General features: G+C 31.5%; 1 protein-coding gene across 1 annotated transcript in view; it reads left to right on the forward strand.

Moving 5' to 3' along the window:
* Positions 1–505: 505 nt before the first annotated feature.
* The window catches only part of LOC126771678 (uncharacterized), a 75424-nt gene continuing 60480 nt past the window's right edge, over positions 506–15449 (forward strand). The window contains exons 1-2 of the mRNA XM_050491691.1: positions 506–672; positions 14413–14530. The gene's annotated coding sequence lies outside the window, so the exon portion shown is untranslated. The remainder of the gene's footprint in view (positions 673–14412; positions 14531–15449) is intronic.

A 15449-nucleotide genomic window follows, 5' to 3' on the forward strand; every position in this document is an offset into this window, starting at 1 on the left:
CAAAATTAAGTTTCAGAACTGATCAGAGAACAAGTACAAATTTGATTATCATCGCCGCGTCCCGCGCTGTAATCCGACCGGCCGGTCACTTAATTTATCTCGTTCGCATTCACTCGCAATCTTTTTCGGTGTCCCAAGCACGTTAAAAGTATTTTCAAACGTATAAATAATTTACGAAACGAGGACATAAAGTTTGCTGAGCGACCCCCGCATGCAAATCGAGTTGAAAGAAAGAAGTGTCCGCGACCGCGTCGCCGTCTCGTTCCTCCGCTCGTCTTGTGTATGCACGGGAGAAAGAGAAAGATTACTGTGTAGATTGACTTCAAAACAGGAGCGAGTGAGACGGAGTTCGTAGTTGCGTTCCGCTAAGTGAATCAGTGCCCGCGTTCGCTATTAAATCAGGGCGCGGGAGCGGGGGTGGCGCGTGCTAAAATGCTCTTTACGGCGGGTGGGGTTATGTTTGGCGAGGGCGGTTTCTGAACGATTACTCGCAGTTCGGTATTCGCGGCGAGTGCGGTGTCGGTCGCCAGTCGCTCGTCTGGCGCGCGAGTGTTTGCGTGTTTCTGAACGCACGGTGATAATGTCAGCGCGGTGACCGCGCTTTCTCGCACGCGGTAAGGCGGGAAAAGTTCCCGCCCACAACGCAACAAAATATTTTCAGACGCTAATAAGGTAAATTGGTTTAAAATAGTTACATACAAGTGATTTTTTGTAGTTTTATTTTAATTTAAAATGTTTTTATTTAAGTATACTATTATCTACCTGGGTATCAGTTGAATTTTGCGACTGAAGCTTAAAACTAGTTCCATCTGATTGAGCTAATATTTTGCACAAACTTTTTGTGCTAAAGAAATTTTATTTATTATATTTATATAACTGTATCTGAATAGAATAATATTTTAAAAGTAATTTAGATAGTTATAAAACTTAAAACACTTAAATTTAAATTATACTTATTATTTAAAAAAATATAAAAATAAATTGACTAAATATAAGTGACATAAATCGAAACTATGTTGATTTTTATTTAAAAAATGTGACCTATTGTTTTTTTATGAAAATCTTATAAAAACTTGGCATTCAATCAAAGGTTTTTAATTATGAACTTAAGGATAAGTATATAAGATAAAGTGACGGATAACGGTGAATTAAAGAGATAATATGCATGTAATATTACAATTATTTATATAATAAAAAAAATGTAAATGACAATACCCTTTTTTATAGAAAGAAAGCGTTGGCTTATAGCAAAAGGTTTAAAAAGATAGACTCTTTATATATTCATGATTATATAGGTACATCAATTTCATATATAGTAAAAATTGTAATCGATTAAACGTAAAAAACAAGAGAACCCGAAAAGTTTCTTTCATTGGTTCATCTCAAGTCAATCTCAAGACAGCTTCTTCTTATTGTATTTTCCGAACCGGTTATAGTTTTCACGTTGACTACCAATAAGAAAGTTATTATAACGATTTACAATATTTTAATCATTTATTTAAAAAGGATCGTTTGCATGTCAAATATTATGAATATCGAACAAGCGGGATCAATCAGTCGCGTAATACAATAAAGGCCAATAAAAGGCCGCCAGCAATAAGCTCAATTACAGTGGACATATTGAAATGCAATTGCAGGCGCCCGACGCAATTATGACGGCGCTATGATGTACATACATAAATTAAAATGTTTTTACACATATATTCAAAAGATAAATTCCGCCTGCAAGCTCTAACAAAGTTAATATAATTAAAAATACTCGTATTAAGGCATCGATCTTGGTGTATCATAGCACTCACTCAATAAATAATTTACTTCAGACATTAATACTTTATATTGCCTTGTCCTGGTTTGAAGGTTGACTGAGCCAGTGTAATAACAGGCACAACTATTCGAAAGCCATTCATTGATTTTATGAAAATAATTCAATTGTATTTACTTACATTAATAATAGTATAATCTAATAGTAGGCAAAGAATAATTGCTGTTTTTCTTTAAGACTTATAGTATTTTATTTTTGGACTTAAAATATTATTTAATCAAGTAAAGTAAGGATTGACAAGTGTTTTTATTAACATAGTAACAGCCTGTTAATGTCCCACTGCTGGGCTAAGGCCTCCTCTCCCTTTTGAGGAGAAGGTTGTGGAGCTTATTCCACCACGCTGCTCCAATGCGGGTTGGTAGAATATGGTATAATTTATTAGCATATTTAAATGAAATATATATTGATTTAGATTTTTTTGATAACGCCTTCCGTGTGGAATCCGTGAAGAATATTGGCCTTTTATATAGTGATATAGTACTTCTTACAGTGACAATGTCTTATTATCAAAGAATATCACTCATGTGTTATGAATGTATCTTTAATAATAGTGACATATTCGGAAGAAGTAAAAATGGTAAATAAATTAACTTAATTTAACTATTAAATGTTCATAGAATATATTAATAAGTTCGAAAACCATTAATAAATTATATGAAAATATATTCATTGTAGTTTTACCTATCTCAAATCTTATGTACTCACATATCATATTTGTCTAACTATAATGTTTTATAATAAAATTGTTTCAATTTAAATCCAATAAAGACAAAAGGTCTTAGATTGAAATGCTATTCAAATTGACATGTATAGGATTATAATTGCTGGCGCCCGACGCAATAATATTATCTATTACGCAATATTGAGACGTCTTTCTAATAGATCTACGGCGACTCTACGAAAGTGCTACGAAGGATGTAAATTCACTTAGAAATAAAAGTCTTACATAATTATGTGTGGATCTGATGGCGGTGTAGCATGTCGAATGATATACATCTACACTATCACTACGAAAGCGCTACGAATAATTAAAAGGCCTTCGATTATTTCTAAAATAGAAATGTTACAAAATTCCTGATACTTAAGACAGTTTGAGAATTTAATATTATATGTTCCTTTAAGCCGTTAAAAGATTTCTGGAATTCCAACATAACTAAAAAAAAAACAAATTTATACTAATTAAATCAATTAAATGGTTCAGTAGAATTTAATAAACTAGTTTAAAATCAGATTTATTCGAACGATTTAAATTTAAAATGTACTTATTAATGAATATAAATTTATAAATTTAAACGTTATTTGTTAATATAATTATAATATAGATATCATACAATAATAAAGTAACGCAATTTCAGTGAACCGCACCAGCCTGTGAATGTCCCACTGCTGGGCTTAAGGCCTCTCCTCTCCTCTTTTTGAGGAGAAGGTTTTTGGAGCTTATTCCACCACGCTTCTCCAATGCGGGTTGGTAGAATACACATGTGGCAGAATTTCAGTGAAATTAGATACATGCAGGTTTCCTCACGATGTTTTCCTTCACCGTAAAGCACGAGATGAATTATAATCGCAATTTCAGTAACAAGTATTAATATTAGTATTCGTTTTTCTTCAAATATTCAAACGTTTATTTGTTGTTAACATTAGTAACTCCAATACATCAACTTTCGAAGTACGTAAACTTAGTTTGAGGAAGGTGAAAAGGCTTTGAAATTTAACTTTAACTCGATCTCACTAAACCCACCACCGGTGGAATTATATGCACGCTTTGAAACTAGCCCACGTATTATGTGCTTTTGTGAATAGTTAAGTACTACAAATTGAGTTGTTTGCCCAACGCTGTTGGATTCCTTGCACTATATACGATTATTTATATATCTAATATTTGTTTGAATGTGTAATTTGATGTATGTTGATATTATTTTTCTAGTTAATTATACTTGTTTAAAAATTTCACGCGATAGGACGTTCAAATTTGATTTGAATTTGGTTGTCTTTATATTGATTTAATATAAATGAATATCAAAATGTGATGATTCTCCTGACCGATTTCCGCCAAGGCGGCCGATCTCAAAGCTTTAACCAACTGCGCAGGATATATGCTAATGCATAGTGCACTAGCGTGTACGCAAAAACATAAAGATGCACTCAGTTTTATAATTCGATAGGAAGGCAATCCTACATGACAGGAAAAATTTCAGGCTCATGACCAACGACTTTGCGTACTTTCCGAGGCACGGGAATGTGCTTCTTAACTCCGGGCTACTACTGAGATTCTTCCATAGATTTTTTTTTAATAGAATAGGAAGGCGGACGAGCATATAGTACCACGGCCACCTGATAGTAAGTGGTCACCAACGCCCTTAGATATTGGCATTCTAAAAAATGTCAACCATCGCTTACATAGCCAATGCGCCATTAACCTTGGGAACACAGATTTTATGTCCCTTGTGTCTGTAATTACACTGGCTCACTCACCCTTCAAACCGGAACACAACAATATCAAGTACTGCTGTTTTGCGGTAAAATATCTGCTGAGTGGGTGGTACCTACCCAGACGAGCTAGCACAAATCCCTACCACAAGTGACACTCAAGAAATTTTATTTTGGACCGACCTGATGTTTTAACCCTGAAGCACGGGATTTGCGGCCTTATATTTAGACACTAGATCAAAAAGGCAGTCAAAATATACATAGATAAGTAAAATGATAAGTTAAAATAATAACAAATATATCATACTTAACTAAAAACCTAAATAATATGTACTATGTCATTGCGGAGTTTTGTGTCATCCTTTTACGATCAAGTAATACACTTATTTGATGTATCTCTTATGATTTCAGTTTTATCAATAATTTCAACAATATCCGCACATCAGAATATGCAAAAAACATACTGAAGATTTCGTTTTATATTATCTTAAAATTCCAATCTTCCATATATCACAGAAATATCATAAAATATTTAAAATAGCCCGTCATGATATAATAATCTTAATATTGTTTAAGACTATCAACCCGAAGTTGATATTATGTAATCAGTTTGACTCGATTTCAGAACAGCATCCCGAATCCCGATACTTGGGTATTAACTTTGCGACAAATTATGTTGGGAACTTTAGATCTTGGTTATATTTTATAATTTAAAGGTACGTTGCCGCTGAAATGGAATTTTGTTGTGATTATCTACTTCTTCGTCATCTTTTGTTCTTCTATTTTGTCCACACTGAATAAATAAAAAAAACACACATATATAGCAACACGCGTGTTTCCCGATAATTTGTTTTTATTTTAACAGGTTTTACCCTATAAGTGTCTTAAGACTTAGTGGTTTGTTTAAAATTACACCAGTTTTGTAAGAGCATTATGACTTGTAAAGGTGTTATAGTTTAGTTCATTTAGTATGGTAGATATATCTTTTGCTTTCGTTTCTTATTTTCAATAGTGTTTGCTATCGCCAAAAAATAACATTTTATGCATTTTAATGGAGATTAAGTCATTATTTTTAATTTCTTAAAATTGGGTATCCAACTGGCAATCAGTTTAAGATTACATATCACTCAATAGTAAGGTATTCGCCACAGACGATATCTATGTAATTTTATCTGTAGTGTATCAACAAGGCGTTAAATACTATAGCGAAAAGTGATGCTACAAGAGTATTATATCATTAAAACTCTTCCTTAATATATCTTTCTACCTATTCTTCTATACATAATCTGAAAGTACTGAGCTGATTTTAATAATTATTCCACCATTAGGTAGTCTATCCAGAAGTATCATATATAATAAGACGTATAGTCACAGACTGAATGCGAAGGAAACTGCAGAGTATTAGCTAATTTAAGCAAAAGTTACCAAAAGTGACTCAGATATTAATAAGACTCAATATCGAGATTATTATTATTAGCCAACTAGGCTGAGTCTCCAGGGATGGTCAAATAGTAGTACCATTTGAAAATCAACTTAATATATATAATATTAGGTCCTTACATATGAAATTGGCGTTTTATACGGGAGGAATATAAAGTCAATTTTTTTTTGTAAAATATATTTAATTAATCAAAGTATGCACCATTGTTATCTATGCTCTTTTGCCATCTCATAGGTAGTTCATTGATCCCTTTACTAAAAAAACCACGGGGACAAGAATCAATAAACTCTTTGAAGGCGCTTTGGACTGCCCATCGTTCAAAATCGGGAAAGTATACTTATAATTTATAATTATACTTATACTTTTCCGATTTGCTTCAAGTTGATTAACACAGTTTTATCACTTATTTCGAAGCCTGCAGCTATCTCTGAAGTGCTTTGTGATGGATCCGCTTCCACAATAGCCTTTAATTCTTTTCATTTTCCACTTTGGTCTACGGTCGTCCGGGGTTGGTTCTGAAGGTTGAAATTTCCAGAACGAAAACGTTGAAACCAAAAACGTACCGTGCTTTCTTTTGCGACACCAGCGCCGTACACATCGTTAATCCTTCGAGCTGTTTCTGCAACACCGGTGCCACGGTAAATTCTACTACGGAACTCGTATTCGTAAATATACCGATATTTCATGTTTTCCATTGTGCGGTAATAAGCGACGCCAAAGAAAAAAATAATGAGGAAAAAACAAATGAATGACTGTTTTCAAAACTCAAATGTACCAGCTAAATGAATTTAAAAATTTTAATTTGGAATTCTTAACCAAAGAGGAGATATTTCAGATCAAAGTGTAGTACGACAAAACGCTAATTTCATATGTAAGGACCTAATATATACACCTATAATAAGAAGAATTTCTTAATTATAATTTCAAAGATATTATCGATAAATTTGTCAACCTTCAGCCTAAGAAGCGTTTTTAAATATTTTTTTTACTTTAGTTCTAAAAAAAAGTTCATATATAAGTCCACAGATATCATAATCGTAATAAAATAGCACAATGTCATCCGCGCACAAAGCGATCTTTATTCAATAAAACGACAATTGCGTCGCGACGCTGCGTCCGCATTATAATTGATTGTAATTGCTTTGAGTCCGATCTAGAACCTACATAGGTTTCATCGATAGCATGTGTAATGATAATTATGATTTTAAACTCATGTCTATCTTGTTTATGTAATTTTAATTAATCCACTTTGATATAAGTTTAGCTGTCAATAGATTTTTTAATCAGAATTCTTACGGTAGCCACACACAGGAAATATTTATACCATAAATAATTTTTGGTCGGATCTTTTTTATTTATTTTTTTATTATTATACATTTTTATTAAAGTTATAATTTTAATTAAATAATACTGTGTACAAATTTAACGCAATGTCATCTTTATTATCTGTTATTATTTAAACAATTATATATGTTAATTAATTATTGAGATAATTCCAAATCTTTAGAGATTTATAAAAAGTTGTGGTTCGTATGAGTTATATAAAAGTTATACTAAAATATACGTAAAATATATTTACTAACTTAAAACTTACTAAAACTTTTTCGTACTTGGGACTACTTGGGATACTTTCTATAAGGGATTTTGTGAATTCCATTATACAGTACATCTAATACTATTAATGTATAATGCCAAAAAATACAAACAGATCAAAAGGAATATCCAGCATATCGTCCTATAAACCGATTAGAGGCCACAGAGACCCGTTTACGCAAATTGTGACTGACAGCTACACCCAGGGCTAACACTCATTTTTTTTATTAAATTTTAATCCAATTTTACCAACCGTATTCAACAAATAACAAACATTAATCAATGTTTAATGAATAATATCCTACAGTGTTTCTTAATTTTAAGATAAAGCAAGAGAAATTATTTGTTTTATTCGTTCTATATTATTGCTTATTGGAAAATTCAAATTTAAATTTAATTTATAATAAGTTAATTACTTTGCCATATAGTAAGGCTTCAGTATTGATTTATTTTTTATTCTAGAGAAACAGAAAATAAAAACAAATGGCCTAGGGCGATTTTGTGTGCCAATATTATTAAATTCTCCTATGATATTATTATACGCAGGATGAATTTGGCTTGAAGTTGGTATCATCATAGGCTATAAGATATCATAAGCTCCTGTTTCTAACAACAAAAATGATATAAAAATGTCAATTTTTACAATATAAATATTTTTTTAATCTGTCGGCTGGATAATTATTACAGTCTGTTTAATTTTTTATCTGTACGGATCCGATTGTCGCGCCCCGATAGAATCATTGTCCGTTATTAATAGTTAATTTAAACTGTTCAATTGATCTCCATTACACTTTATAAAACTCCGATATTAAATGAACGAGCTGTAGAGGCACTGTGATTAAATATTATTGATTGTTTTGTTCGATACCAAGCGGGTTGAATCGTAAAATAATTTGTTTCAATTGGATTGAATGAATTTATACGTCATTCGTTCTATCTGCATTTAAATTAGGAATGTCATATTTTATTTCACCTTCGTGTCTCCCATTCATATAAATTTATGTCATAATTTAATAAAAAATTAAATATAATAAATACTAAATATAATAACTAAGTTTAAAAAAAAACATTAAGTGCCAGTCTTAAATCTAGTCATTTATTTTAATTGCAAAAATCCTTTATGTATCGATATTTAAAAATCGAACGAATGAAATTTAAATATATCTTGCTAGCATTCGTTGAGCAAATACCGGGTTCAATCTCAATAACGAACGCAAACACAATTTACGGCGAAATTACATTTTGTATCGTTTAATTTCAATTCGACTTCGATGAATCAATTGGATTAATTCATATCAAATCGGATAATTATGCAGTGGCTTTCATGTTGTACTTAGTTATAATTGGATTCGTTATTATAATTTAAATTGGTAAAGCTTGCATTTTCGAATTCAATTCAGATGTTAATTGTATTTTTCTTTATCTTGTCAATAATTTATTTTAATTATATTAAAGGATAAAAAAACAGTTTATCTTTAATCTAGTGATTAGCTTATGCAGCTACAGATCATGAAGTCCTGGGTCCGATTCCTGGATTGGAGCAAAGCTCGGTGTAATAATGGGCAAACGAGCAAAAGGCTCACCTGATTGAACGTGACTACCACCGCCCATAGACACCTGCAACACCGAAGGGCTTGTGCGATGCCAGCCTTTACCTTTGGTGCTAGTAATTTATTGGTGTTACCCTCACCGATCTCGAAAAGTACGAAAGCCGTGGACCTGCAACTGATCTCTCTTTGGTTCAGTCGAATTGCTTTTTACGGCTTAAGACTATAGAGACATAGCACTCCATTTCTGTGGCTGCTGTGATCAATGGTCTGCTAAGAAGACTGGCATATTATACAACCATTCACTTCACATTAAACAAAGTACAAATTATAAGAAGAATGTTATAAAAATCTCAATAAAAAATTATTCCTTTCGAATTAAGAAATTAATTCCGTAGACGTTCTAAAAAAAAAAAAAATTGGCCATATTTGAAAAATATTAAAACATTTGAATTGACATGATTTTTTTTTTAAAGATTAAAATCAGTTCTCACACGGAACACACCGGCATTATTCAAAAGAACCTTTGACATATTACTCAAGTGTCGTACCGGTGTCAATAGTCTCGCCTTAAAATACGATTTAAAAAAGTATGAATGCTAGAAAAACGAAAAGTTTTTCTTTTAAATTCATAATAATAGATGATAAGCTTTTAGTTTTATATTCATTATATTGTTAATGAAATAAGTAGCTGAATGAGTGTGATTCCTATCTCGTTTTTGTCGAGTGTGAGAACGTTTTATAATTATATCTTAAAAAAACAATGAATGATTTTTAATCAAGATTATATTCGACGTATGTCTGGAATCATAAATAGCCTTTAAGATAGTAAAAAACCTTCTTTAACAGTGGTAATGATATATAATGCATGCACACCCGGCATGCCTAGTTTTTTGTATTGATGTCGAAAATAATAATATATTAATAAAACAAAATTTGTTCTTTTAACTTTTTAATCATTTAGTCAAAAATTATTGTCGTCACTATACTCTTCATTTTCTTAATCGATCAATCCTGAAATCGAGATAACCATAAACATAGCGAATAACCGTAACAGCCTGTGAATGTCCCACTGCTGGGCTAAAGGCCTCCTCTCCTCTTTTCGAGGAGAAGGTTTGGAGCACGCTGCTCCAATGCGGGTTGGTGGAATACACATGTAGTAGAATTTCAGTGAAATTAGACACATGCAGGTTTCCTCACGATGTTTTCCTTCACCGTAAAGCACGAGATGAATTATAATCACAAATTAAGCACATGAAAATTCAGTGGTGCTTGCCCGGGTTTGAACCCACGATCATCGGTTAAGATTCACATGTTCTTACAACTGGGCCATCTCGGCTCATAAACATAGCGAATATCATTGGCATAACAAAATGCAATTTCCCTCGTCAAGGTTGGTGCAGCAGATACGGATGTTGCGGTGGGTGTAATGCGGTAATGACACAATAATATAAATAGGATTAGTGGTTTGGGCCCCACGCGCGTAGACAGGACGAGCCAATACACTCCTGCACAGTGTTCTCTATATTAAAACATGTGGACAAAAATAAACACCGCAAATATTATGCACTAGGTTTTAAACATACCTGATTTCAATTGTATCATATTAAATTGAAGAAAAAAACTATAATAATATGAAATTACTTTCTTTAGTAGCTTGCTTATAAAGTTGCAGATCGTTCATATATTCCTGTCGGATTGCCAACCCATCGGATTTGTGAACGTGATAGGATAAAGAGTGCCACACCGCGTAGCACACACTTGTGCACTATATTATAATATGCGCTGTTCTAAATTTGAGAATTGCTACCGTGGCTTTTATAAGTTAGAAGATCACCAGTATTATCATCAATATAAAATATATATTTTTTTTAAATTAAATTAAAAATGTATACATAAAATTGTTCCTAGCAGATATTGAAATTATTAATTTTGTACGTCCGTTTAAAAAAAAAATAACAAAAACTCCTAGAACAAACATGTTTATTATAAAATGTAGGTAACTTAGGCTTAATCAAATTCCCGCTGCCAAGGTTGGAGTAAAATGCGTGTGCTTCAAGTGGTAACAAGTCGATAATATGGATAGGATAAGAGGATTAACCCCCACGCTTGTAGACAGGATGAACCAATACAAGACTCCACATTTTTCTGCTCATAGTTTGTAGATAAAAAGATTTAAAAAAAAAAACGAATACTTACCTACATATACATGTGTATATTAATTAAAAAATAACGATTGATTGATTGCAATTATTGATAGCTATGAATAATTTTGAAGGTAGAATCTTTATTTGTATTAACAAGTAAGCGTGATGGGCTAATTTTCTACCTGATAAGCGGTCACCACCGCCCATAGACATTGGCGTCATTAGAAATATTAACCATCCCTTACATCAACAATGAGCTACCTTGCGAACTAAGATGTTATGTTTCTTGTGCCTGCAGTCACACTGACCCACTCACCCTTCCAACCGGAACACAATAATACTAAATATTGATGTACCACCAAGTAAAATAATATTATTATAATCTATTTTTTTATAATATTTGTTATAAAATTGTATCTACAATTAGATTTATGAAATTAAATAAGTACTATGAAACAGTAGTTATTAGTATTCCATGTTTATAATATATTTTACAATAATATCTGTAACATTATAATATAAAATTTTGTTTGTTAAAATCCGAAGTCACCACATTGCGCTGACGTCATAAGCGGCGTCGAATGCGCCCGCGCATCGCTTAGTCGATTCATTGCTCCATTAATGTCATTTATATAAACGACTCGCCGCGAATTCGCACGTGGGTCACTAGTAATGTGAACAATTGAATTTCATTGTCATATTCCTTTCGCAAATAAAGTTATATAACTTAGTGTAAAAAACTATCAAAGATGAATCATATAGGAAGTAAGAATATATATAATATGTTCGTTTTCATCTAACTATAGCGATAGAGAAGGAATACATTTTGATTTTTTATGTGTGCGATATATAATTTTCTGTTTTGGTATATATATAAATGTAACAAACGTTCGTATATGATTCTTCATTGAATGATAAATATTTACTTTAATAATAAGAAATATATAGTGATTATTTTGAATGACTACGTACCTTTTATCAATTTATTTATTCTATAAGCAAAAACTGTAATTATATAGGAACTAGTAATTTTAATTCAAATGAGATGATTTATTTAAAAGTAGATTGTACTGCATAATTTCACTACTATGCCAATGTGTTTCAAGAGAATAATAGTCAGAAATTATTGAAATACTTTACAAACAATTATTTTTTATTATCATTTAGTACAATTTCATGCTCGAATAATTGTTTATCTGTGTATGAATTATTATTTAGCGATTGCGTAAAAATATTAATAAAACCTCTTTGCGCGGCCTGCTATCCGGACGCGGTCCATCACTACTATTGCAATAAAGGACACGATACACATAAATCAATTAATTTCGATCAGCAAATTGCTTTGGTGCATCGCAGTGCACGATGTTACGCACTAGCAGTATTATATGGTTGTATATTGCTCGTGTATTATAGCATAACTCGTTTCTGCGGCTTTAGCTTTGATGTAAGGATGTTTTTATTGAAAATTCTTCAAGATAACGTTTTGTTTATACAAAAAAGATATTATATTGAATTTAAAAATCAGCTCGTACTAGTTTAATATTTATTATATATTCGCTAAATGATACAATGATTTTTTATTTGAAAGACCTCTGAAACTCGTGCCTTCCATTGTACGTCGATGGTTCTATGCCAATACGTAAGTCAATAGAAACTGTCTAAAAAAAAACTGTTAAAAGTTTCAATTCATGCACGGAACAAACAAATAAACATGTTTTATTAATAAATAATGATTAAACATTATTTATTATTTCCATTTCATAAAATAAAAATTATATAACTGATTGATTTACAGATGATTTTCTTAGGTACCCGTGTATACCCAATGCTTATATCGAACGCTGATTTTTATAAAAAAAAACTATCGGCCTTACTTATTATATATAACGTTGTTTAGCGGGTGATTTGTTAAACAATACTCTGTCTTCTTCTTTCGAATGTCAAATCAATGATTACAGAAAGAGTGAAATTAAATTAAATTAAATAAAAAGTCACTAAGCAATGTTTCTAAGTGAGGTAAGTCATAATATTTTCGGCAAGTATTGCTCTTAATACAATTCAATTATATCGATTTGAAAAGCCATCACGCTGCTTAATCCACCAGGTGGCACTGTCGCTAATAAGGATTAAATTCGAGTTGAAGCTTTTTGAAATTCATATTGTTACGTATTCATTTCAACTTGATCACGTGACATATAAAATACTTGTTAATTTTATAACAATCGATTCCACTTCGCTGCTTGGTGCGTTCACATGTGATATATTTACAACCGACACATGCAGGATTACTCATAATATTTCTTTTCATCACCAAGCACTCGGCGGAGCAAGCTCGAATTTGAGCCCACATTCTACACTTAAAACTTACGTCCTCATCACTGAGCCATTCGACCTCTTTTATTTAGTACTTAGTAAGTAGATTAGTACTTTCATATGAGTCCGGAAAGTACAACTAAACTATAGTTAATTTCAATATATATCCTATTTATTGTAAAAAGAGAGAATCGAAACGAATACGTTAATTATTTCAGAACAATTTTATTCATTTGCAATTCTCACCACGATATATTTCTTTGATGGCAAAATTATGAATTGAAAACAAAGTTATCATTTATCAAGCATCGCCATCCATAGCATTCATCCCGCTTAATATTCAATCAAACTATGTAACTAAGATGAAACAATCTGTTATTGGGGTTCGGAGCGGATACAATTGCGCTATTATTGAAATGATAGGCGATTCTATGCACGATATCAAACACCTTTGGTTGCAGCGCCTTGTTATTATTAATGTGTGTCGGTCTGTTTGCACTTTTATGCTAATGTGAGTAGTTAGATCGGAGTGCTGAGAGCAATGATATTTATACGTGATCAGAATTTCGAGCGGTATTTGCAATGTTTCGTATTAAATATGTATATGTGTGTACTGTTAAGAGAAAAAATGTTTAATATACTTTGTTGATAATTGTAGAATAACGTCATTAGTTGTTTATGGATAAGTAGTGAGTAACCTAGTTAAGGTTACAGGTATCTGAAATTGTAAATCATTATGTAGGGGACTCTACCTCGATGTAGAGGTATCGAGGTAGTGTGATAATGATATGATACGTCGTATACTTTTAAATATAATGTTGATTAACTTATAATCAATAATAATTATTTAATTTCTAAGATATATTCTGCAAGACTTGTAATCGTAGTTTTTTATTTGCTATAATATTTTTTTTTCATTTCAACCATCGATTATTTTATACATGTACTTCAACTCTGATTTTAGGATAAATATTTGTCATATAACTGGAAATCGAGAATAGCTTTCTTGGCGCCATTCGACGTGGTCATGTTTTACAATATTTATTTATTTTAAAAAAATACATAATAATATTCACATATAATTATGTAAATTATATATAATGTTCCATTTGTGATCAGCTGGCGAGCGGCGGGGCTGCGGGTCGTGGATTATTCTGCTACCACTGCCCGCCGAGCCTGCCGCCGCACCAGCATCGCCTGCCCACACTGGAGTACCCGTTCACTGCTTCACATCCTTGTAAGTAACAATTCTTCTATTTAGACCTTTTAACTACACATATACATTTTACAAGGTATAATAATCTCACGCATATATGCCTTGTTTTTTTTACAAAATAAAGAAATTGTTCACGATTACGATTTTAGAAAAGAATAAATTTATAAAAAATATTAAATCACTTTCCTGTATGTATTTTATTTAATAATTTATTAGATAAACATTTTTACTTGCGATCGATTGGCCGAACATTATAAAATTGTCTCGCGTATTTGATATTTTAAATTATCTCTTAAACTATGGAACCAAAAAACAAACTGTAAAAAATGAATTTCTTATAAATAAAATTTCCTTGTTAATAAAGCAATTTTTCTAAATAATATATATATATATATATATTTCTAAATAAATTGACGCGTTTTATATGAAAAACCGTCTAATAGAAATATCACTCAAAAGATTACAACGCGGTGGTATTTGCATGGCTATGTCGTATTATCTCTTTAACCATTGGTCCAAATTATATACAGTAAAAATGTAGTTATTTGTTCTAAACACTTGAGGCGATAAGTATACTTATTTTCATAAGAATTCATAATTGTTGATAATATGACCAATAAACATTACCAAACGATTTAAATAATTTTTTTAAAATAAAAAAGCAATTTTTGTGACTTTTTATACGTTTTAATAATTATTAATATATATTATAAAATAATTTTTTGTTTGTTTTTTGACTGTCGCTGACTTTTTGTGGGCATTATCAAGCTCTACAACTTTTCTCTAGAACTCAATCATATATCTCTCATCGTTAAGGCAGCGTTCGTAAGAAACGTTTTCATTCGACCGTTTTTTTTTCCAACTAACTTTGCAAATCCCACGAAACTACCACGAAAAAGTCTTTTCATTTTTCGGGTTAATATATAGTCTATGACGCTCA

Source organism: Nymphalis io, chromosome 11 (assembly GCF_905147045.1).
Source record: "Nymphalis io chromosome 11, ilAglIoxx1.1, whole genome shotgun sequence".
NCBI classification, from domain to species: Eukaryota; Metazoa; Arthropoda; class Insecta; order Lepidoptera; family Nymphalidae; genus Nymphalis; species Nymphalis io.